Source organism: Pteronotus mesoamericanus, unplaced genomic scaffold (assembly GCF_021234165.1).
Source record: "Pteronotus mesoamericanus isolate MK-2021 breed Mesoamerican mustached bat unplaced genomic scaffold, CSHL_Meso_final contig_20, whole genome shotgun sequence".
Taxonomy (NCBI): Eukaryota; Metazoa; Chordata; class Mammalia; order Chiroptera; family Mormoopidae; genus Pteronotus; species Pteronotus mesoamericanus.
Window position 1 is genome coordinate 32,122,630 of NW_026555085.1, and position 24,681 is coordinate 32,147,310.

Genomic DNA, 24,681 nt, shown 5'->3' on the forward strand with positions numbered 1-24,681 from the left:
TTCATCTGAAAACAGTGCAAAAATGACATCAGATTATAGAACAGAAACATTTCTTGATAGTGTCAGAAAAATTTTGCTCCAAGATCAAAATTATAATATTGACATAATCATGTGGGGCAGGTCACCCCTGCCACTCTTCAGCTACAGTGAGGTCCCACTGGGGATGTTTCCACATGAAACATGTTAGCTTGCTATGGCTGCTATAACAAAGTAACACAAACTAGGTGGCTTACACAGTAGAAGTTTATAGTCTCACAGTCCTGGAGGCTGTAAGTCCAAGATCAAAGAATTGGCAGGGTTGATTCCTCTAAGAATAATGAGGAAAGGATCTGTTCCAGGCCTCTTCCCTGGGTTTTGGTGGTTTTCTTAGAATATTTGGCATTCCTTGGCTTCTGCTGCATCAGCCCAATATCTGCCTTCATTTCCACTTGGCTCTCTCATCGTGTGTGTATTTGTGTCTAAATTTTCACTTTTTATAAGGATATCAGTAAAAATGGACTAGTAGGATCCACCCTACTCCAATATTATTTCATTGTAATTAATTATATCTCCAAACACCCTATTACAGATAAGGTTACATTCTGAGGTAATGAAGATTAGGGCTTCAGCATGAATTTTTGAAGAACACAAATCAACCCATAATTACTAGGAATAGAACTCATGGTCTAAACAAAATGTCCAGTAAATGGAATGTAAATACTATCTGTATTTTTTCCTACAAAGAAACTAGGGATATTTGGTCCAGTGCCAGGGGTCAATTAGGAACACACAAAATGAAACAAACAAGCAAAGAAACAAACGTTGCTTTGAGACCACAGAGTCCCTATGGTGAGAAATGTGTCACCCTGGTCGGTGTAGGTAGATGAAATAGCATGTGGTCAGTTTGGCAGGTAACATCATTACTATTGGAATTACCCAAATGTACGGCTTGAAGTGGTTCAGACGCCCTCCCCCTCTTCTTTTTTTTTGTTACAAGATAGAGCAATGTTATTGTTCCTTAGGGAGTAGTAAAAGTCTCTGGAGAACATGTGACAAAGCTATTTAGAATCCCCTGTAGTCATGTGCTTTTTGACAATGATAAATAGAGATTGTTGCCCCTCCTTCATCTCAGTGTTCAGAGTAAGATTCACATAAGTGGGACCAAAAACATGGTAAATAAAAATGTATATTCTCCTTTAGATTATACAGACTGTAAATACACAGATTTGTATTAGTTTCCTATTGTTGCATAACAAATTATCACATATTTAGCAGTTTAAATAACACTCATTTATTATCTCACAGGTCTATAGGCCAAAAGTTTATCACAGTGTGGTTGGATCGGTATCAGTGAGAAGTGCAGTTCTCACCTTGGGCTCAGGGTTCTATTCCAGGCTCACTGGTTGTTGGAAGAATTTCTCTCAGGCTTCCTGCATGGCCTCCTCCACCTTCAAGCCAACAATAGTGCACTGAATCACTATGCTCTGATTTCCTCTGGCTTTCTCTTCTTCTTTTTTGGCTTTTAAAGACTCATGTGATTACATTGGTCCCACTCAGAAAATCCAAGATAATCCCCCAACTTTAAGGTCAACTGATTAGAGCTTCTGGTCAAGATAGCACATAGGTGAATGTGGCACTTACCTCCCCCCACAACCACATCAAAAATACAACTAAACTATAGAAAAACCACCATTCATAACCACCTGAAATCTAGCTGATCCAAAGTCCTACAACTAAAGATATAAAGGAGAAGCCATATCAAAACTGGTAGGAGGGGCAGAAAGGCAAATGGATTGATCCGATACCCACATGTGACAGATAAAAATTAAGAGGGGTATCTTGGCTGCAGCAGGTCCTCCCTGAGGAGTGAGAGGTCCAACCTCCATACCAGACCCCCAGCCCCAGCCCCAGGCTCCAGTGCTGGGAAGACCAGTCCCCATAATTTCTGGCTGTAAAACTAGCAGGGATTGTGGCTGAGGAGGATGGAGAGCTCCTGGGATTCGAGGCAGTTTCTCTTAAAGGGCACATGTACGAACTTACTCAAACTCACTACCTCTGAGTTCCAGCACCGAGGCAGTATCTCCAAAGGTACCAGAGATGTACAAGTAGGAACTGAAGTGTCAGGTATAAGAACAAGATCTAGAAGACCAGCTTTCTCCCAGACAGAAATGCTGGCAGAGGCCATTGTCCCTCTCCTGAGCCCTCCTTCCACCCTGGTGATTCCTGGAGACTCTGCCCCACAAACTTTGGGCCTACGAAAGCTATTTCCAATGGCTTTTCCATATGAATGGTCTATCTTGTATAATGTTTGGATTTTCCTAAAATCTCTCAAACAAGCAGAATATGGCCTCAGCATACTCCATACCTCTTGCTAAAATGGCCCTAGGCCCAGCATGAGCAGCCATACTTGGTTTGCAGCTTGGCCTCTCCTGGGGAACATCCAAGCCTTGCACAAGAGCAATCTATCTGCAGATCACTTTGTAGATCATGCCACGTGCCCCTGGAAAAAAATCTAGAGTATGATGATCTTGGCCTTCACCACCTGGGAGGCCCCAGAGCCAGCATAGCCAGTGGATAGCTTAAGACCACATCAAAGAATCACCACCCAACCACCTCCACAAGCAACACACTTATGGGGTAGATTCAGCATGCACCAGAGCCCCCCTGAGATAAGTCCTTCTCTGTGGGGTAGACCCCTGCACAGCTGATCCTCCTTGGTGGTCAGAGGTTTGTGGTCCCAGCCAGCTTTGGCAGCTGATCTTCCTGGGGGAAAAATCCCTCCCATTGACATGCCAATAGCAATCAAGGATCAACTACAACAGGAGGGTGAGCACAGCCCACGAAGGGCAGGAGGGTACACCTGGAGCACCTAGGTTGGGTGAATAGGGAGGCTATGCCACTGGACCTTAGAGGACACCTACTACATTACGCTACTCTATCAAGACTGGCAGGCATAGGAGTTCTACCTAATACATAGAAACAAACACAGGGAGGCTGCCAAAATGAGGAGACAAGGAAACATGGTCCAACTAAAAGAACAGAACAAAACACCAAAGAAAGAACTAAATAAATTGAACAACAATTAAAAAAAGAACTAAATGAAATGGAGACAAGCAATCTACTTGATGCAGAGTTCAAAACACTGGTTGTAAGGATGCTCAATGAACTTAGTGAAAACTTCAACAAGATAAAAAAATATGGAAACCATAAAAAAAGTCAAAAATGAATGAAACACTAACTGAAATGAAGAATAATTTACAGGGCATCAACAGTAGAGCAGCTGAAACCAAGAACCAAAACAGTGATCTAGAATATAAGGAAGCAAAAAGCATTCAATCAGAACAGCAAAAAGAAAAAATTCAAAAAAATGAGAATAGTGTAAGGAGCATCTGGGACAACCTCACGTGTACCAACATTTTCATCACTTATAAGAAGAGAGTGAGCAAGAAATTGAAAACCTATTTGAAAAAAATAATGACAGAAATATTCTATAACCTGGTGAATAAAACAGACATACAAGTCCAGGAACTACAGAGAATTCCAAGCAATATTAATCCAAAGTAGCCCACACAAAGTAGCTCACACATGATATAGACTGGCCAGCAAAGCCTAAAATATTTACCATCTGGTCCTTTATAGAAAAAGTTTGCTGACTCCTAATTTAATATAGCATATTCACTTCCAGTTTTTCTGTAATGTCTAAATATACATATACTTAAAAAAAATCTTACTGAAATGTAACATGCATACTAAAAACTGCACAAATGCAATTGTGCAGCTTGATGAATTCTCATAAAGTGAATATTCCCAAATAACCAACACCCAGTTCAAGATACAGACTTTCTAGTACCTTAGAATTCTCCCTCCTGCTGCTTTCCTTTCATTACCATCCCTTAACGGTGACTTTACCCTGTTTTCTCTAGGTCATCTTTGCCTGTTTTTGAATTTAGGAAAAGTGCTTATATGTTATGTGTTCTGTTCCTGGGTTCTTTTGTTCAACATTGTTTTAAGAATCACCCATATTGTTGCATATGACACATTTTGTTTATTCCCATTACCTATAGCATTTCACTATATAAAATGCCACACTTTATTTTTTGGGTAACTAAATAAGCAGAAATAAAATTTTTAAATGTCTTATGGTGAACATAAACAGGCATTTCTCACACATGCTTCTTTGAAACTGTTGAAGAAAACATCCTATTCTATAACACCTTTCCATGCAATACCATTTAGAGCTGCTTTATTTTGTTACAACTGCATAGCATTCAAATGTATGATGTTCTAGAAATTATTTCCCTGTTGTTGGTCATTCAGTCATGTGGCAGAGGCTGCTAATTGTTCCCTGAAATCCATTCTCTCTTTTATCTATGAAAATAGTCCTTTCACATATTTGATGAGGCTGATGGTGGCCCTGGATAAAGACTGTATTTTCCAATCTACCTTACAGGCACAGGTAACAATGTGGTTAAGTTCTGGGAATAGAATGTGAATAGAGGCATCACATAGAAGATTCAAGGATACTCCCTAAGAGAAAAGATGTCTATCCTGCCTTTCTACCTTTATTCCTCCATCCCACTGACTATGAGCACATGCCGTCGTCTTGTATCATGAAGTTGAGGCCAACATGGTAGAGTCACAAGACACTAAGTAGCCTGGATGCTGAAAAGGTCAAGTCTTACACCTACCCTGGACTGTCTACCTGGGATCTCACATAAAAAAAAATGAATATCAATCTTATATAAGCTACAATTGTTTTTCTGCTACTTATAACTAAAATGAGTTACAACTTATACAAGTTAGTTTCCAACTTTTGTTTTACACATAGGGCAATGAACACCTTTTTATGTATCTTTATATTTTTATGTGTCTATTGTTTTAGGAAAAAAATACCACAGGTGAAATAATTAGGCTAAAATAAAAACATTTTGAAATGTAGATCCTGTAAAATGTTCTTCCAAAATGTTGTGTCAATTACATTGCAACTTACATAATGAGTGACATTTTGTCTCTTAAGTACATTGGGTGTCAACTTGCTTTTGTGTTAAACAATATAAAACAAAAGAACTAATGACCAAACTCTAATTTACTTTTTCATGTCTTTGTTGATGGAAGTTGAACAAATTTTCATTTGAAGAGTATATATTTTTTCTTCTTTTGTGACTTCTCTGTTCAAATGCTTTGCACACTTTTCCATTTTAAAAGTTCTTAATAATTGAGGAATCAAGATGGCAGAGGAGTGAGTGAAGTCACACGGACCTCCTTCCAGGACCAACCTGGAATTACAACTAAATTGTGGAAAAATCACCTGGAACAAACAACTGAACAATAGCGAGAGAGGAGCCTTGTAACCTTGGAGACAGAAGAATCGGCTTTAGCGCAATCTAACTGGTAAGGAGTGCGGTACAGACCCGAGAAGGTGGGCAGGGTGCCTATGGGTGGCAACATCAGAAGGATATTGAAACATCCAGTTGGATCCCCATTAGAAGAGCGGGGTCTAAACCAAAAGTGGGGATCTCTAGCCCACAACACCAGAGCCCAAAAGTCCACAGAAAAAAGCCAGCTGTAAAAAGCGGCAGGGTTGCTCTCTGCAAGAGACAGGCGGCTGGGAGATGCAAAGAATCATTTAAAGGGCCAACACATAAATTTTTATTTGCAGCCACACACCCTAGTCTCCAGCAAAGGTGGGGGCAGAGTGGGCTGAAGATGCCTGAGGGGAGACTGGGGAAGGAGGCTTTGGGGAGTGAACTGAGAGAGTAGCCAGCAGGATCTCGGTGCTGACTCACCCCCTATGTGGCAGCAGCCATCTTGCTCATCATAATGACAATACAAAAGGTTAAAGACAAATAGAGTATCTTAAAAACAGCAAAAGAAAAACAGTTAGATACCTACAATGGAGCTCTCATAAGATGACATCATCTGATTTTGCAAAAGAAACTTTGCAGACTAGAAGAGACTGACAAGAAGTATTCAAAGTGATGAAAAGAAGGGACCTACAATCAAGGTTACTCTACCCAGCAAAACTATCATTTAAATTGAAGGGCAGATAAGGTGCTTCCCAGACAAGAGAAAGCTAAAAGAATACATCACCACCAAACCATATTGCATGGAATGTTAAAGGACCTTCTTTAAGAATAAGTAAAATAAAAGAAAATTAAAAATATGAGTAATAAATGTCAATATAAATACGCATATATCAAGAACCGAATCTAAGAAACCAAATAAACAAACATGAAGATCAGTAACAGACTCATAGATACAGAGAACATTTTGATGGTTGCCAGATGGGAAGTGGTTTGAAGATTGGGTAGAAAAGGTGAAGGGATTAAGAAGTACAAATTGATAGTAACAGAACAGTCATACAGCAAAGAGAATATAGTCAATAACATTCTAATAACTATGTATGGTATCAGATGGGTGCAAGATTTACCTGGATGATCACTTAGTAAGTAATATAATGTCTAACCACAAGGGTATATATCTGAAACTAATATAATATTGTATGTTAACTATAACTGAAAAATAAAAAAATTAATAAAGTCAACTGATTAATAATTTTAATTAAGTTCATCTGTAAAGTCCCTTCGCAGCAATACCTATGTCAATGTTTGAGTGAATACCTAGAGAATGGGAACCTTGTGGGAGGGAGACATCTTCAGCCCCTCACACAAGATCTAAAAATTACAGGCAAAGGTATTAATATATAGCTAAGTAATTCAAATTTGTCTCAAGCATCTATAAAGAGGTCAAAACATACTTATCAAATAAAAAAAGAGTAAGAAAACTGCTACCATCTTAAATTTTTAGATTTGATCCTAGGGTTTTTTTGTTCTGTTCTGTTTTGTTTTAGTTTGTTTTTTGAAGACCTTCAGTGATAGACTGAAAGTAAATTGGGGAAAAAAATTAGGTCTGGAACCTTTTACCTCTGTGTGTAGTGGTGATATTGCTATGGGTAATTTAATCTTTGAGACTCAGATAGTAAAGTAATACATTATAGTATTGTTAAGAGAATCAAGTGACATAATTTCTAGAAAGTACTTTTTAAACTGTAAAGCCTAAAGTAAATATGAGTTGTTAAGATTATCAAATAAAGTTCAAGCCTACTTCAGAAAGAACTAGAGTACCCAACCATTCTTGCCCTTAATTGAATAATCACCCTGTAGGAAAAATGAAATCTGACAACCAAGAAATCCAAACTTTGGTAGAAACCTGTGCAGCATTCATGCTAAGGGATGTTCCTGTGATGCATTAAGTGTGTGTGTGTGTGTGTGTGTGTGTGTGTGTGTGTGTGAGAGAGAGAGAGGGCACGCGGGTGTGTGTGCACGCGCAGGTGTTTTTCAGAGATAGACACCATTTTAAAATTGTACTGTACTAATTCAGGAGGCAACATAAGGTGGCTGGAGAACATTCTGATGAAAGAAATTCAACACCACGACCTCAAAGAAAAATCTAAAATACTCTCCTAAAACCAAGCAACTAGAGGTGAAGTCTTAACAACAAAGGGAAAAAGAGCAAGACATTTTCAACATTCGAGAAAACTATATGGTGTTATGCTCTGTCCGGAAGACCTCTGAAGACCTGTCTGAATGGCTTGGGTCAGCTTCCTTCCAAAGAAACAAACGTTAAGCCATCACACAAATAAGTGTTTCAGGTGCTTACGACTTTCCTATTATACCTCTGGTGACCTATCTTGTGGTATATTATCATTAACATTTATTTCTACCTTAGATAATTTCATCCTAAGAATTCTTTTATTTATGCACTTAACCAACTCTTGTACAATATGCATTATGTGCAAGACACTGTTCTAAATTCCTCATTAATATTAACTGATAATGATAATCATCTTGATAACAACCCTATAAAGTTGAAACTACTATTATCTCTATTTATAGAAAAACAAAATACATTAATTGTTTCAAAATCTTTTTCTTCTTACTAAAAGGGGAAAATTTTTTTCTAAATGGTTTCCTCTCCTTCCTATCACTTTTACAATTTACATCAAAAAACAAACAAACCAAAAAAACCAAACTTGAAATGCAGTTGCTGCTAAAGGCTGTACCATACTAAAAATCACAAAACACAGACTGATTTCAGTTAAATCTTAAAGTAAAATGGTTAGCTCCACATAAATAAACCATGATTAAAGGTGACATTGTGATTTTCTAAAGTGTTAGGTTAGTTTTAATGAAGGAAAAGTTTCCTTCCCACACAAGAAAAGGCTCCAAGTTATATTTTTTTTTTATTCACTACAGTGAATGAAAAGGAACAGTGTAGCTATTTTCTGTATTTCAAAAGTACTTATGGTTCAAAACATTTTGATTTTATTCTTTGTACCTTCTAATACACATGATGAAAATCTGCCATTTTCTATTTCAAGCAGTAAAGACATGCTCTTGGTATATTTTCTTACATTTTATTTCTCCAGAAAAAAATTTTCTAAAATTTCTCCCCATTCATTGTGCTATTTTAATGTTACGAAAAAAAATATTCCAAAGTGGTAGATTGCTCTGCCTTACTTTCACCTTGCTTGGCACACAATTAACCCAAGAGTAATGCTCTCTAGGAAACTATGCCTGGCTGTCTTAGTCAACTCAGATTTTATAACAAAATATCATAAATTGGGTGGTTTACCAACAACAGAAATTGATTTCTCTTTGAGAGGCTGGAAATCTGAGATCAGGGTGCGAGCACAGTGAGAACTGACTTCTCAATATATCCTCACACGGCAGAGAGCTGAGCTGAGGATGTAAGCTCTCTGCTGTGACTCTTATCCCATTTGCGAGGTCTCCACATTTATGACCTCATTTAATACCAATTACCTTCCAAAGGCTCCACCTCCTAATACCATCCCATTGTGGGGGCAAGTTTTCAATATGTGAATTTTAGGGGGGGATCACAAACTTAGTGCATATCATTGGGTTTATTCTAAAAGCTCATGGGTGCAAATAATAGACAGCAAATGACCAGGACCAGGACTGACACTTTTCATTTAAACAGACAGGCAGTTCTGAGAAGAGTTTCTGCAAATTTAATTTAATTTTGAATTTTCATATTTCAAATTCCAGATTTACAACAGAAGCTTGAAATTCATAGAAAAGTCATCATCAATCTTAAGTAAAAGTTCATTGTAGGCAAGGGCACATAATATTTGAGATCAAATTTCTTTCTTTGAGGAGTTACTCTACCTGGTACTAAAATTAGATAATGTTTTAAGAGTTTAGGGGAAAAAAACATTCACTAAGAGCTAAGTTGTCAAAAATATAAACATTTTATAAATATACCTCTCACACAAATGTATTTGGGGTGTTCTTATGACAGAATTCTACAAGCAACTACCATGCTCCTAAAACAGCTGGCCTTAAATCCTGCAGGCTCAAGGCCACGCCCACAGCAGGGAGTGACAGGGGCTGAGCTGAAGACCGCCCCTAATGCTTGTATTGAGAGTTCATTGGTGGGCCCCATTCCAAACCAGGCTCTGTGCTGTCTGATAATGTATGCAGAGTGTTTCATCAACTTAAACATCTGAATGTAGGGGAATATAACTACAGAAATAATAACAGCTAATGTTTGTTTCATATTTACTATAAGCACTTGGCAACTAATAACTATTACCTTTGTTTTTAAAATGAGGAGACTAAAGCTAACAGGTTGGGTAAATTGTCCAGGGTCACAGATTTAGTAAGTAAGAGTCAGCATTGGAACCCTGGCTGTTGAGGTCAAAAGCCTGTATTTTTAACCACACAATCAAAGTCCTATCTCATAAATGATGAGGACCCGTCCCTCAAAAGGTACACTCGAATCAGATGCATACTATCTATAACAGCCCTTAAAATAAACAAGTCACTATTTAATGTTTTCATGCGTTAGTTACATATGTGGCTTAAAGAATTATCTCAACATTTGCCAGCTTAAAATGACAAGCATGTATTTATTATCGCACAGTTACTGAGGATCAGGAATTTGAGCGCAGCCTATCTGGGGCTTCTGGTTCAGGCAGCGTCTCTCAAGTTGCTCTCAAGCATCTTCTGAATGTTTGATGGGGGCCAAGGACCTGCTTCAAGACAGTACGCTCACATGGCCTTCATTTTTTTTTTTGCCATACATACCTTTTTATAAGACTACCTGAGAGACACTTGTCTTCCCCTGAAGCAAGAAATCCAGGAGAGAGCTAGGCAGAACCCGTGTGTTTTCTATAACCTCACATTAGAGCTCACACCCCATTGCTTTTGCTTCAGCCCATTGTTAGATGTGAGTCACTAAGTTCACTGCAAACTCAAAAGGAAGAGAATTAGGTTCCACCCTTTGAAGGGAACGTCAAAGAATTTTGGGCATAATTTTAAGCTACCACTTGCATCTATCTCATGTAAGTATTTGAAATGATTTTGGCTCTGCGTCATCTTTTCCTCCTACTATTTGACTCCACTGAAGTGTGCCCACAAAAGCTGAGCTAATCGGGCTGGACACCTCCTCAGCCTACCCCATGTCACCATTCATACCTATTGGGAGGTTCTTCATCAGAGGAATCTCAGGCAGTAATTTACTCAAGTCCTGCCCTGCAGACATGTGATTCCCTGGATATTCTGTTTGTATACTGCAACCAAATTGACAAATGATCCAAGTTTCTTTCAGACTCTGCTTGCCAACAATTCCTCCTGGATCACAGGATCCTTCTCCTACCTGCTCTGGCCCAGAATCCCCTCCTCAGTTCTGCCCGGTGGTCAGCTTACCTTACCATCTGCTCATCCTCTGGGCCATCTCTTCAGAGTTCAATGTAAACTCTGGCTTTTGTCAACTCAGTTATCCATTAGTGATCCGTTTTCTGAGAGAGAGGTTCTCAATAAAAGCTAGAGTTTCAAAACCTCAGCACTACTAGTAGTTGGTGCTGGATAATTCTTTGTTGTGGGGCCATCACGTGCATTGTGGAATGTTTAGCAGACCCTGGCCTCTACCCATAAGATGCCAGTAGTGGTCTGCAGTTGTGATAAATAAAAATGTCTCTGGACATTGCCAAATATTCCCTTGGGCGCAATATTGCCCTTGACTGAGAATGCTGATTCTAGTTAAAACTGGCTGAGTAAAGTATGTGAGCCTTATCAGATAAAATATATGCAGAAATATCCCATTGATTCATCTATAAGAAGTAATCAGTGATATTTGGAGTCAAACAAGAAATTGTTGAGTACAACTCAATTATGTAATGTAGGTGGCTGTCTCCTCAGAGCTGCCATTGGCCTTTCTTCTATCAGCTGATTTTTGGTTTTGTTTTCAAAAAAAATATTTTTTTCTCCTCACACAAGGACATGCTTATTAATTTTAGAGAGAGGTGAAGGGAGGGAAAGAGAAAGGGAGAGAAACATCAATAGGTTGCCTCTCATACATGCCCTGACCAGGGACTTAACCTGCATCCTAGGCATGTGTCCTGAGCAGGAATCAAACCCACAACCTTTCAGTTTACAAAACAACACTCCAAACAAGGGAGCCATACTCTCAGGGCTACCGGCTGATTTTGTGAAGACAGGAGCTTTATACAACAGGCTATGGTGTGTTTTCTCAAGGTTGTAAATATTTAATAAATATCGAACAAGATAGAGGGGGAAAGAAAATGTGTGGAAATGGAAAAAGAATAAGGATAGTAGAAAAGTAAAACTTTTTTTTTTCATGTTAAGATTATTTTAGGATATCTATTAGATCTTAGTCTATTTTTTTAAGGAAAACTCTACCAAATGGTAACCATGTATGAGTCACTTTGCTAAACATTTTGCTCAAAATATTAACTTATTTAAATGTTTTAACAACCCCATGAGGTAGACACTATCATCCTTTTGATACATGAACAAACTGAAATAGAGAGATATTATCTTCATTAAGAGCTAGTTTTGTTGTTGTTGTTTTAAATGCTTTCAAAGATCTCTCTTCTACTTCACATTCCCACAGGGTTTTGTTTTTGTTTTCTACACCGATTTACACTAAGCTTGAAAACTTTAAAAAAAAATCATGACAGTTCACAGGTACACCTAGGTCTTCATTAGCTGGAGGGAAACAACAGAACCTAGAAACAGTAAGAAAAGAAAAGTAACCTGAAGGGAGATGCCAGCACTAGAATGAAAAGGAAAGAGGCCTTCTCTTTAAGGGGGTTGGAAGGAGCTCCTGGGCTGGGAGCAAGGCTGGCAGGAGATCAAGATTGGAAGGCGCCTTGAAGGGAGAGAGGGTAAGAAGTATTTCTGCAAGGGAAAGGACAGCTACACAACAGTTCTGACTTATGATGGTTTGACTTAATGATTTTTCAGCTCGGTGATTGTTTGAAAGCGATACACGTTGAGTAGAGGCCACACTTCAAATTTTGATTTTTGATCTTTTCCCAGGCCAGTGATATGCTGTATGATTCATTCTCTCTCTCCCTCCCTCTCCCCTTCTCTCCTTACTGCCACCCCCTTCCCCAACCCTGGAGGTGCAGCTCCCAGCCGGCCACACAGTCACCAAGATAAACAACTTATATACTACAATTTACTATGTTGCCCGGGGTTTCTGGAGCCCATCATGGCCACAAAATGCATATCTATGCCTCCTGTTTCAGGTGAGAAGAGAAAGAGAATTACTCTTGAGATGAAACTCAAAATAATTGCCTGACTATAGTCTAATGTAAACTCTCTGAGCACAGTTAAGGTAGTCTGTGCTAAGCCAATGGTGTTTGTTAGGTTAGGCTGTATTAAATGCACATTGACTTAGAAAATTTTCAACTTACGATGGATTTATCTGACTTAACCCCACTGTAAGTCAAATCACGTGTGTATTTAAAATACAACTTAGATTTTAGTAGAAACTTGACATGTGGTCTTGAATGAAAATAGGAACTTATCTAAGGAAAACGTTGTCAGCATAGAATGTACCTAAGAAAACGTAATCCCCCGGATGACTCCCTGAATAATTGCCTCACCCGCCTCACCTCCCTTTCTCAATGTCTTCAAAACCTCTTTACTCCCTTTTTAACCTGGTAATAAAGGTCTTTTATAATCTGACCCCATCCTACCTTCTCAGATCAATCGTTGCTTGTGATGCACAAAATTGAGCTGCTTCCATTTTCCCTGAAATTTCTTTCTCACCTCTAAATGTATAGTTTCCTCTGCTTAAAAGCCCCTTTCCCAGTATCTGTTTTATTAGCAGTTCACCATCCTTCAGGGCCTAGGTCAAATGTCCCCTCCTCCATGACTCAATCTCCAGTTCCAGCTGGAAGTACTCCTTCACTCTGACACATAAGGACCCAGTTTGTACCTCTCTAAGGAATTTTGGAGTTCATGTATTATAATGAGTGGTATATCTGTCCATCCAGCCCCTCAACAGTAAACCTATAGGGGGAAAGAATAAGTTGTATTCATATTTATTGAGCAAATCTGTGCTCAATAAATATTTGATGAATTAAATTGAAATTTGACTGTTGGACACCTTCACTTTTAAAGATGAAGGAAAATTTAAGCCAGCATTAAAATTTTCACATGCTACCAAATGCCTTAATAACACTGGTATTTGTAGTACATTTTTCATTCCTGAAGTGCTTTATAACTAATCTCATTAACCCTCAGTGGCCTTGGCATTACTGTATCAGGTAATAGGGCAATGAGTCCGTTCCACTAGGGATAACAGTGGGGAGCCTTTCTGAGAAGGGGTAAAGGTGGATGCTTTCCAGAATACAGGGAAGCAAGAAACCTGCAGGTTCCAAGTGGGATATCCTGCCAGTCATCACAGAGGGGCTGAGGTGATAGAAATAAACATAATGGAAAGCAAAGATTTTCTTTTTGTTTCTTTCTTTTCCCTTCTTACTGCAGATGAGAGGTCATTTTTATAAATTCCAGAAAATAACTCAAGTTCTTTCTAGTCTAACAATCTATTTTTATATGAATTATATGTTCTAAATCCAAAAATGTACATTAGTGTGTATGGCTGTGTTAGAAAGAGAGGAAAAAAATAAATTTTGTTAAATTTATTAAAGACCATAATATCACGATGTAGCTCACTTTAAGCTAAACCATTAAGTAAACATCTATGTTTTTGAAACAAACATTTTAGAAAACAAGTTGTTCCTTTTAACACAAGGAATTACCATGCTTGTTCTCTCCATAATAACCATTAATTCACAAAAACATTAGGTTTCACATTATTTTTTTAGGAGCATACCTACTAACCAAATTAGAACACATGCGTACATAGATTTTAAGAAGTGTGTGCCTACCTGAACAGAATCCTTCTTATGCTCACAGTGTGTTGCAGGCTTGCTCTGCGGCACAGCTCACCGTTGCAGCGGATCCTTGTCTTCGAGAGTCTCACGCCTAAGCCTGCGGTCATGCCTTGGTCCCCGCATGCAAGACGTGAGCCTCCTGCCGCAGAGCGGCGTCAAGGCCAGCTCCTGCATGAAGCCTTCTCCAGGCTTCTCCCCGTCAGAGTTACTCGCTGGCTCCTTAGGGATGTCACAGAATTATACCTAATGTAATTCATTTCAACATGTTATTTGAATGCCTAATACGTAAGCACCATACTTCCATTAAACATTGATAACACTCGGCCTCGTAACACAGTTAAATGTATACAATAGTGCGTCTAAATTAATGGAGGCATCTTGACCACAGAGTTAACATTATATCAACACATATCTTAAAGAGCTTCCAGCATGTATTATTTAAATTGGATAAGACTTAACTAAATATTACAGCATTTATTTAAACTGGATAATATTTAAACATATTTTCCCTTGGAAGCAATGTTATACACAGTAGATATAGTTTCAAGTGAAAACATAAACTTATATTACATTGGCCAAAAGAGGGAATCAAGTTCTCTCTTCAGAATTGCATTTGAGTTTTTAAATTCATTTTCAAAAAACATGTGAAGGGCAATTTGGTGATATAGACATCATTCCTATAAAATAAATAACAAGTAAGTTTGTATAGTTTTAGTAGTAAAAATTAGACACAACTTACATATCCAACAATAAAAATTATTTATTAAGTGTAACAATAAATTGTTTTGTTCATACTCTAGAATACTAGGTAGCCATTAAAACGTGTGTTATAAAAATTAGTATATAGTGAAAAAATATTTAAAGTATAAGTGAAAAAAGTGAAGACTTCATGAATTATAATTAATAATTCATTTGATTGTGGTATTTAGCACCCAGACTACTGTCTCCAATGCCATTTCCCACTAAAAGGAACCAGGACTCCTTGGCTTATTCCAGGTCTGGGGGAGGAAATGTGTTAGGAAATCCCTGGAGCATCTTGGTATCCCAGAAAACAAAACAAAATGGAGTTACAAAAGGCTACTAGGATCACGTCAAAAAGGTCCAGGAGTCAATTTGGATGGCTCCCCATAGAAAAAATTGAGCTGAAAATATTAGCTGAAATAAATTAAAATGTATGAAATATGTTTAAGTCTATGGGTACATAATGATAAGTATTATTTAATCACATAGATTATCTTTGGGGCATACAAAGAAACCAAACATAATTTTGAAAGCTGGTGAATAAAATGAAAGAACATAGTATTTTGCCTTCCTTATATGTGTTATACCTCAGCAGATAGTTAATGAGGGAAAGTTTCTCTTTATATTACTATTCCAGCTACTACATGAATTTTCATGTCACTATTTTATAGCTATCGTGACAGAAACATAAACAATCAGACTTTATGTTCCTCCTGGTAGAAGTACACAATACCACCTATGAATTAGTTTTGTCAAAATAAATAAACCTTACTCTGACGAAGGATATAGATCTAACTACCAATTTACAGGAAATAAGAATCAGAAGAACATGGAAAAATGATAATACAGGAATACAATCAGGAAGTTTTATAGGGCAAATACCCAGTTTATTAACAAAAAAAATAAGCAAGGGGAAAAAAGGGGCAGGACATGTACAGATGAAATGACACCTTGTTTAGATATCAATTCAAGCAAACTACAAAAATAAATATTTATAGGATTATTATAGAATGATAGCAGAAATATGACCACTAGCTATTAGATATTAAAGAATGAGTTTATCTGGAGGGAGGTGTGATAATAATACAATGGATATATTTTCAAAAGGAAGACCTTGCCTTTCAAATGCATCCTGAAATGTGTCCAGGTGAGAGATGGTGTCTGAGACTTACTTCAAATTAATCCCACATGCAGAGAAGAAATAAAGAAGACAAACATTGTGATCATGGGTTATCTGGGAGTTTATTTTAACATTCTCTTCTTTTGTGATTGTCTGATGATTTCCATACTAAAGGGTTTTTAAAAACAGGAGTAAATTTTTTCAATGAAAATAATGCTGGTGAAATAACCAACAGAAGAGAATGGGTATTGGACCTCTTGGGGCGATCTCTTCTTAAGTTACATAAATGTCTAATCACTATGTCATACACCTGTATGTCAACTGTAATTGAAAAGTAAAAGTAAAAATGAGCTTTAAAAAACAATTCTTAAAGAATACTGAAGTATGGATTTCGCAATTGACTGTTCCACTGTGCCATCTACCTCAGACAAAACTTTCCTGTCTTTAGATCCCAAATATGGTGCGCCCAAATAAATTAGTCTCTTTAACAGTCTGCTTGCAGCACTTAATTTTATTAAAAAAAAAAAAAAACTGCTGATGCAGAACACTGCTCTGGCATTCACTTTACAATTACCCAGGAGCACTTCATAGCCCAAGCTAGTCTAAATTCACAGGAATAAGTTACCCAAGGAATTAATTACCATCCAATTTATTACTTCTTCATATCATCTAAGCTGCTATAGAAACTGGTTACCTGGAAAATTACGTATTTTTGGAATACTTGTCAAATTTAATTTAGGTTGAGTTGTAAGGCAGAATTAACAAGCATTTCCATATTTCTTGCGCCTAAAGAGCCACAGGTGTGTCCTCTACTGGAGAGTTGATTATGATATGCAGGAGTTGTCCTACCCAGCACAGCTGTGCAGTCCAGGCTCCTGAATTTAACATCTCAAAGGACATAGCTGCAGAACTCTCTACTGAATTTAGCATCTGCCAACAGCTAATTGCCTGGTAGCATACCTGGTTTTCTCACATCATAGTGATTGATTTGAAATTTGGACTAGTGCTTGATGTATTACATCAAGGTTATACGCATTCTAAAAGCAAAACCCACATTAATGCAAAGTCAAAGACTCTTCCATTTTCTTTCTTCACCGGTTTGGTAGGAATAAATTCAGCTGTCCTGATACCAGAAAAGTGATCTGAGGAGGCTCGAATGGTGTCTTTATATTTTATGTAAACGTATAAACATTGATCTTCAAATACTATCTTCTGATTTCCTGTTAATTTGACTCATTAAAAAGTTTTGCCCTCCCTATGGCTCCCAGACTTAGCAAATAAAAATATAAGGCAACCAGTTAAATGTGAACTTAGATAAGCAATGAGTAATTTTTTAGTGTAAGCATGTCCCATGAATATTTAAGTATGTTTCATGCAATATTTGAGACACATTTATATATTCTGTATTTTATCTGGCAACCTTGGCCCTTCCCATCATCTGCATTAGAGATAAAGCTTCTGAAACTTGCAAAGGAGATGAGATTTTTTAACATCATTTCAGTTAGTTCTATTCTCGCTGAAAGGAAAACTGCAATAGTCTGGTGCAATATCTCAAGGGGGATCGTTGTTAGATCGTTTGTAGTAGATAGCAAACTACAAACATTCTTTCAAAATCAATCTCAAGAACAGATTTTCACTTGAGAAGCAAAACCATCAGAACAGCTTAGTTGGTTTTACAGCTGGATATTTGGAAAAAAAGTTCAATTTGTTTTTGGGAAACTTCGCATCCTACACAAAGTGTTACTAACTTTCTTCTGCAGCCCAGGACAACCACAGCCATGCTGAAGAAATCAATCTTTACCAGAGAATCGCTTTTGAAATGTTAACGGAGGATCCTGTTAAATGCAGATTGTGGTTCGATAAAAATAAATTCTGAATTTGTAACAAAATCCCAGGTGATTTCACTGTTGCTGATCCATATACCATTATTTGAGAAACAAGAGACTACAGTACAGCAATCTACATAAGAGATACTAACAGAAATTGCTGAATGTCAAGGACTCAAGTCTCAGAAGGGCCTTGAGAATCAGGGTAAGCGAATTATGCTTAAAGCTGGGAATATAGCCAAAAAGTTGATTAAATAGTGATTGAGAATGCACTGAAGCCATCTCTAATTGTATATAACCCTTGCCTGACATAAGTAATAGAAACCTGGGTCAGACTACTGATATTTATGGAAAATGGTTTGAAAGATAAGCAGTTCACGCATATCTGGATCAGGGGCTCTTAACTCGAGATCCATAGTATCTGAGAGGTCCAGGAATCAATTCGAAGGAAGCTCAGGAACCTCCTGACATTTTAGACAAAATTGGGTGCTAATAATACAGGGCTGACATTTAAAATATTTTACAACCAGCATGTCTCAGGCACCATCCAATAGGAATGTACACCTAACCAGTCCAAACTGCTGCCAGCCAGTGTGCAATCCTGGTGTGTCCCCAGTGAATATCTACTCTGTTTATGTCTTTTTCTCTAAATAGTTTCTATAACTTTCACCAGATTCTCAAAGGATTCAGTGACCAAAAAAAAGTTCCAAAACCACAATTCTCAATGGATTGTAACAGGCAGTGAAGAGCAATGCACATGATTCACTGAACATATTAAGTGATAAATGAATGTTAGTGTATGGTTATTAATATAATTTTTAAAAATTTCTTAGACTTTAGAGTTAAATTGTCTGCTCTAGCTGAAGACTGACATAAGACAGTCTCATCAAGTCAATTACTAGAATTTCCTAAAGCTTGTACCTACTATATCATTGTCTAGCGTACATGAAACAGTTGTAATTCAATTCGCTAAAAGCCAATTCAGGGAATTACAAACTTACTTTTAAAAAACTGTTTAGTTTTCATTGTTTTTTTAATAACAATGATATTTATTGTATAAAAACAACCATGTTGTTTTTATAACATCATTAAAAGGAATACTTCAGTCATCTCCACCCCAGCTCTCTACTGTTGTGGAGAGTTGGAGGGTCAAAGAGAGGGGACACTCAGGCTCCAGTCCGCGCCGTGGCAGGCCTGAGGTGGGCGTATATCACAGGGTGGGTTTTTTCCCTTGACTTTTCTCTTCCTCCCATCTTTTCCATCCCTTTGTTCTTTTCACAATCTGATACTCACAACCTAGCTTTTACTCTTCATGGATATCTACCAGCACTTCACTGTGTTTCGGACCAAGACTGAAAAATCAATTGCTAGAACCTTGATCCTATTCACCCTGTCAATCAATGGGGAAGCCTGAGTCTCCAAGTTTGGGAAATGAGCATCTGCAACACAAGCCCATTTTTTCTTGCTAATGCCAATACTGTTCTCAGTACATAAGTGTTGAGTCACTTTATAAACAAAGTTTTCTTCTCTATTTTCAATCCTACAAAAGGTTCCTCTAGAAATGGGATAAAAAGGAGGAAGGAATGAAAGCCCCATTCTGCTACAAGTATAAAAAATGGAATTTATGAGACACACTCTGGAGTATTCCACGTAATCTAAAAAATGTTGAACCACCAAGCCCTTGGAAATATGGGAACTTGAGCATACAGTCTGTGTGTGTGTGTGTGTGTGTGTGTGTGTGTGTGTGTGTGTGTTTGCGTTCACATGTACTGCTGGCTCTATATTTAAAATATAACATTAATCTGGCCACTTCTTGTCACCTTCTCCACAACCATCCTAATGGTTGGTTAGGATGGCCTAGGAAATCTGAGCCACTTTTCACCTCTAGACCATGTGGAAGCCTTCTTCCTAGTGTCCCGGCTTCCATTGCTCTACCCACCCTCACCCAATGATCAATTCCTCCTAAGAGAAACCAGAGTGATCCTTTAGAATATAAATTTGATTACATTTTTTAAAATTCATGAAGATTAGACTTCTACTTCTGGGAAGATGGAGTAAACAAACTTCCCCCTATTCTGTCTTTAAGTACAACTAAAATCTTTTTATTTTATGTATAGAAAAAAAGAAGACTTGAAGGGTAAAGATAAGAAGGCAGGCTAATTAGGAAACTTGACTTGAAAAATTACCTGGTAGTAAGTTTTCTGAATTTTCTTTTACCATGTATGTTTTAGACTTGATGCTGAACAAAGTAGTAACCTACCCTGGCTAGTGTAGCTCAGTGGATTGAGCACTGGCCTGGGAACCAAAGGGCCACTGGTACAATTCCCAGTCAAAGTACATGCCTGGGTTGTGGGCCAGATCGCCAGTAGGGGGTGCACAAGAGGCAACCACTCATTGATTTCTCTCCCTCCCTTACCCACTGCCTAAAAGTAAATTTAAAAAGAAAATTAAAAAAAGCTAGTAACCCAGAATTGTCAACAGGTGCAAACAAACAAAAAAGCTCCAGAAAGAGCCTCCTTTCTCTAGTCAAAATGTACAGCCTAGGAAAGCAGAATACTTTTATAAAATAACTGCTATATTCCAGATAAACACCACAGAAAAAACTCCTAGCTCCTCTATCCAGCAAGAACTAAGTGGGAGTTTGGACTTCTACCCTTGCAGGTATATAACAAGGCATCTCAACACTCTTACTAGGTTTTGTCAGAGAAGGCCAAAGAGAGAGCCAGGACTCTCATCCCCACCATTTGGTAACCACGCCCCGTACAGTTGCAGTGGTGATCACATAGTAGCTTGTACTTCAGTCCCATCAGCAGAAATGAGGTACCCCTCTCTTCCCTTGCTGTAGTGCTATCAGGACCTTCAATGTTGCTGAAAAGTACTTGAAGAAATAATAGCTGAAAACCTGTTAATGCTGGCAAGAGACATAAACCTACACATCCAAGACACTGAGCAAATCCTAAACAGGATAATCTAAAGAAATCCACACCAACACACATCAAAATTAAACTTCTGAAAACTAAAGACAAAAAAGTCTCAAAAGCAGAAAAATGGCACCTTAATTATAGGGAGAAAAAAATATTCAAGTGGATGACAGAAGATTTCTTATCTGATACCATGAGAATTAGAAGGAAATAACAGTATTTTTCAAGTGCTGAAAGAAAAGAAGTTTCAACCCAGAATTTGATACCCAGTGAAAATACCAGTTAGAAATAGACTTATAAGTTCCACTCTGGCCTAAACAAATGTACTGAATGAAAAGAACCATATCTCTGTTTACACAGTTCCTGGCACATAACAGGGCATACCTTTAAATCTGATGCCAAATTAGCTTTCCTAGGCCATCATAACTTTTTATCATTTTGTCTTTAAAATCATTGTAATAAAATGTGTACATTCATTAATATATTGGTAACATAAGCATGACTTGCTAAAGGTAGCATGACATGGTAAAGGTAAAAATCTTGTAAAGATGTGTGGTGGGGATGTGTTATGTTTAAAAAGCATTGTTGCTCATAATTAAATTGAGTGCTTGACCCTCTTAACTAAGAACACAGTCAAGTTTCAGTGCCTATAATAGGTTCATGCCCTTGATTCTGCAACATTTTAATGACCAGAAGTTGGAGCCAAAATAACTTGGGTATAAGCCATCAAGCTAAGATGATCAAAAGACAGAGGTGGCAACATATACAGTCTAAACCTTTTCCAGATTTTATTCAATCTTTGAGAAGTCCTCTAATTGCAGAACTGTGACAATGCCAACTTACGTACCTATACTTTGGGGTTCTAAACAGGGTTTCTCTTGTGAAATATTAAATGGTGATGCTAAACGGGCTAGCGGTTAAGCCAACTCATTTTTTTTTTTTTTGCCTGGGCACTGAGCTAAACTGCGTTTCCCAAACCCCCTTTGCCTTAGGCCTGCCACATGACTGAGTTCTAGCCAACGGAATGGGAAAGAAAAGGATGTGTGACACTTTAAGGCTGGACCATACAAGCCTTCACATTTGATCCTCCAGGTTCTTGTCTCCTCCTCTGGTTCGATGTACTGATGAGCTTAGAAGCTACACATTAAAGAGGGTAGAGCCACAAAATGAAAGGAATCTGGGTCTTGAGTCATAGCTTAGGAAATAGCTGCTTGCCAATCAGAAACACTTATTTTGGACTTCCTGTGAGCTAGAAATAAATTTCTCTTGGATTAAGCAACTGAAATGAGTGGTTTATTTGCTACAGCAGCTAGCACTGTGCTAATCGATGCAGTAGGTTTCATCTTCCATACCTGCTTCCCAAAGCCCAATTCTTCACCTGTTTACCACTTTGTTCATGATTTTCCCTCTTCAGTTTCCTTCTTCTTTCCCTTATTCCCCCACACACATTCCACCACACGGTCTCCAGCTCCTGGGCTAGGGCAGGCTAGAGGGCAATGCCCCTTCAGCTCCTACAGAGAGCTCTCCATTTTTGGAATTGCAAATGAAGCAATGAGAATTGATTGGGTCCTTGATGAGGGAGAATTTACGCCTATCCTGAGCTCTCAGAAAGTAGAGCAGAAACAGGAAGGGTGGTGACCTAGGTTCCCATATGCTCATCGAAGGCTGGAAGCCAACCTGCAGACATTCGTGGCTGCAGTAGGTGCGCTGCGGGAGGAGGCTTGCTGACTCATCCAAGTTCAGGAAACACCGAACTCCTGTGGCTCGGGTCACGTCTCCTTCTTAAGGCAAGTTTTTGTTTGTTTGTTTGTTTTTTAAATAATCTGTGTCCAGGGCTTATGATTGCTGCAATTTTCTTGTCCTTTTCAGAAACTGCCTTATCCACCTCTTTTTTTATGAACCTATGAAAAGAAAAACACAAAACAAACAAAAAACATACCTTTCTGCTACAGGGTAACCTATCAACATTTAAATTAAAACTCCATGAGAATTTTCAATTGTCTGCCTCTGACTATTCTGCAAGCAGCCTGGCTCCCTGCTGATAGGGGTGATTCAGAAACTTTATGGTAAGAAATAAGGGACTGGAACAACAACAAAAAAAAGCAATGGATACAGAGAAAGGACAGTGGACCATGAAAAGAAGCTAAGATTGAAAAAAAAAAACAAAAAGAGAAAGAAAGATACAGACTTATGTCACCTTTGGAGACACATGGAAGAGAAACCAGCTTTGAAATGACATAACTGTTTTTAGTTATTCGTCCATAGATGACAAATGTCAGGTTGAATGCAGTCTTTCAGCAACGGTTTTGAGTATAAAAGTGATGTGTACTTTTTTAGAGAGTAGCTGATACATAGTAGGTGCTTGATAAATTATAAATTAAGAAATATCAAAAAGAATCCTGGGCAATTTTCTAACAAACAAAAAATAAGAGGGCTACTGCTCATATTACTTCAAGATAGTCTTTAAAATCTTGGAAGAGTGAAGCCAATAATATCTTTTTATATAAAGAAATCTCATTAAGCCAAGTTTGATATGGGCAAATTTATTTTAGTACCATTTAGTTCATAAATCAGAGGTTGGGCTATCATAGAAGGTGATTCAAAATTCATAATTAAAGCAGATCTAGCTAGTTATCGTGTAGACGGAATAATCTTCCTTTCCTCATGTAGCTGAAATAAATCCTCTTGGTCTAGTTTCTCTCATTTTTCTTTGGTGCTTTGACTGGAACCTGTTATTATTTTTTCTAATCTTCTGCCTTATAGTTTTTTTTCTTTTAACCTGACCTTAACCCCTTGGAATATAAACAAATTTCAATCTAAAAGAAAAAGAAGAAATTCAACCTTGCCAAGTCAAGAAGCAGAGGAAACTTGCTTTTAATGAAATAGCACAGCATTCCAGTTCATGTTCTATACTATGCCACAGCAGATGCACTAGTACTAGAATTAGTAATGCAGACTTAGGACAGGCCTAGGCAAAACCAAAGGAGATGGCTTCTGACATCTTTACCCATCAAGAAGGGCTACTGAAAAATAAATCATTAGCCCCAGATACTAGTATAATGATAATTAAATAGCTGGATGGCCCTGGATTAGTTAGCTCTCTGGGCCTCAATTCCTCACCTGTAAAATAAAGAGGTTTGCTAGGTTTAAAATTCCCTCTAGTGAAGAGAGTTGACTCAATCCAATATTGATCTTCAGAAACTTTGCCTAAGGCAGAAATATTGCTTGAAGCATTAACATATGAAGCATTTCATGTGCTTGCTCAGAATACCCACAACCAAATTTGGGGCTTCCAGAGAATAAGGAGTCATTAAAGAAAGATTTGTGAAAAACCGTGACAGAGAAGAAGCAAACCTGTGCATTCTCTTTGCACTCACTGTCTAAATGAACAGGATTGGAAAAGTGATGTTAAATACTTTTAAACCAACATAATGTTAATATGTAACATATATTAAGTCATGTAGCACTCTGCTTTCTCCTTATTGTCCATTCACCCATCTTCCCTTATATAAGTAATTATTGTGACCAGATTATCTATTATACACTGTGGAGCAGACCAAGAATGACTTGGACAAAAGCTCTCTTTTAAGAGGCTTGTAGTTGAGATACACACACACACACATGCACGTGTGTGTATATATATGTAAATATATATATATATTTGCTACATATAATATATATTTCACTTATATATAACTATATTTTTACTTGGCAGATATCAGGTAATATATTATGGTATCTCCAGATCAATATAATGTGCTTATGGCAGAAGAAAAGCATTCTTTCTTGCTGGGTACATGAGGAGAGAAGAGAAGAGGATCAGAATACTTTTCATGGAAGAAATGGCTTTTAGTGAGATGC

At 37.8% G+C, this 24,681-nt stretch overlaps 1 pseudogene; it reads left to right on the top strand.

The window, feature by feature from the left end:
* The window catches only part of LOC129066855 (tigger transposable element-derived protein 1-like), a 95,963-nt pseudogene extending 81,499 nt beyond the window's left edge, over positions 1–14,464 (top strand).
* Positions 14,465–24,681: the final 10,217 nt, after the last annotated feature.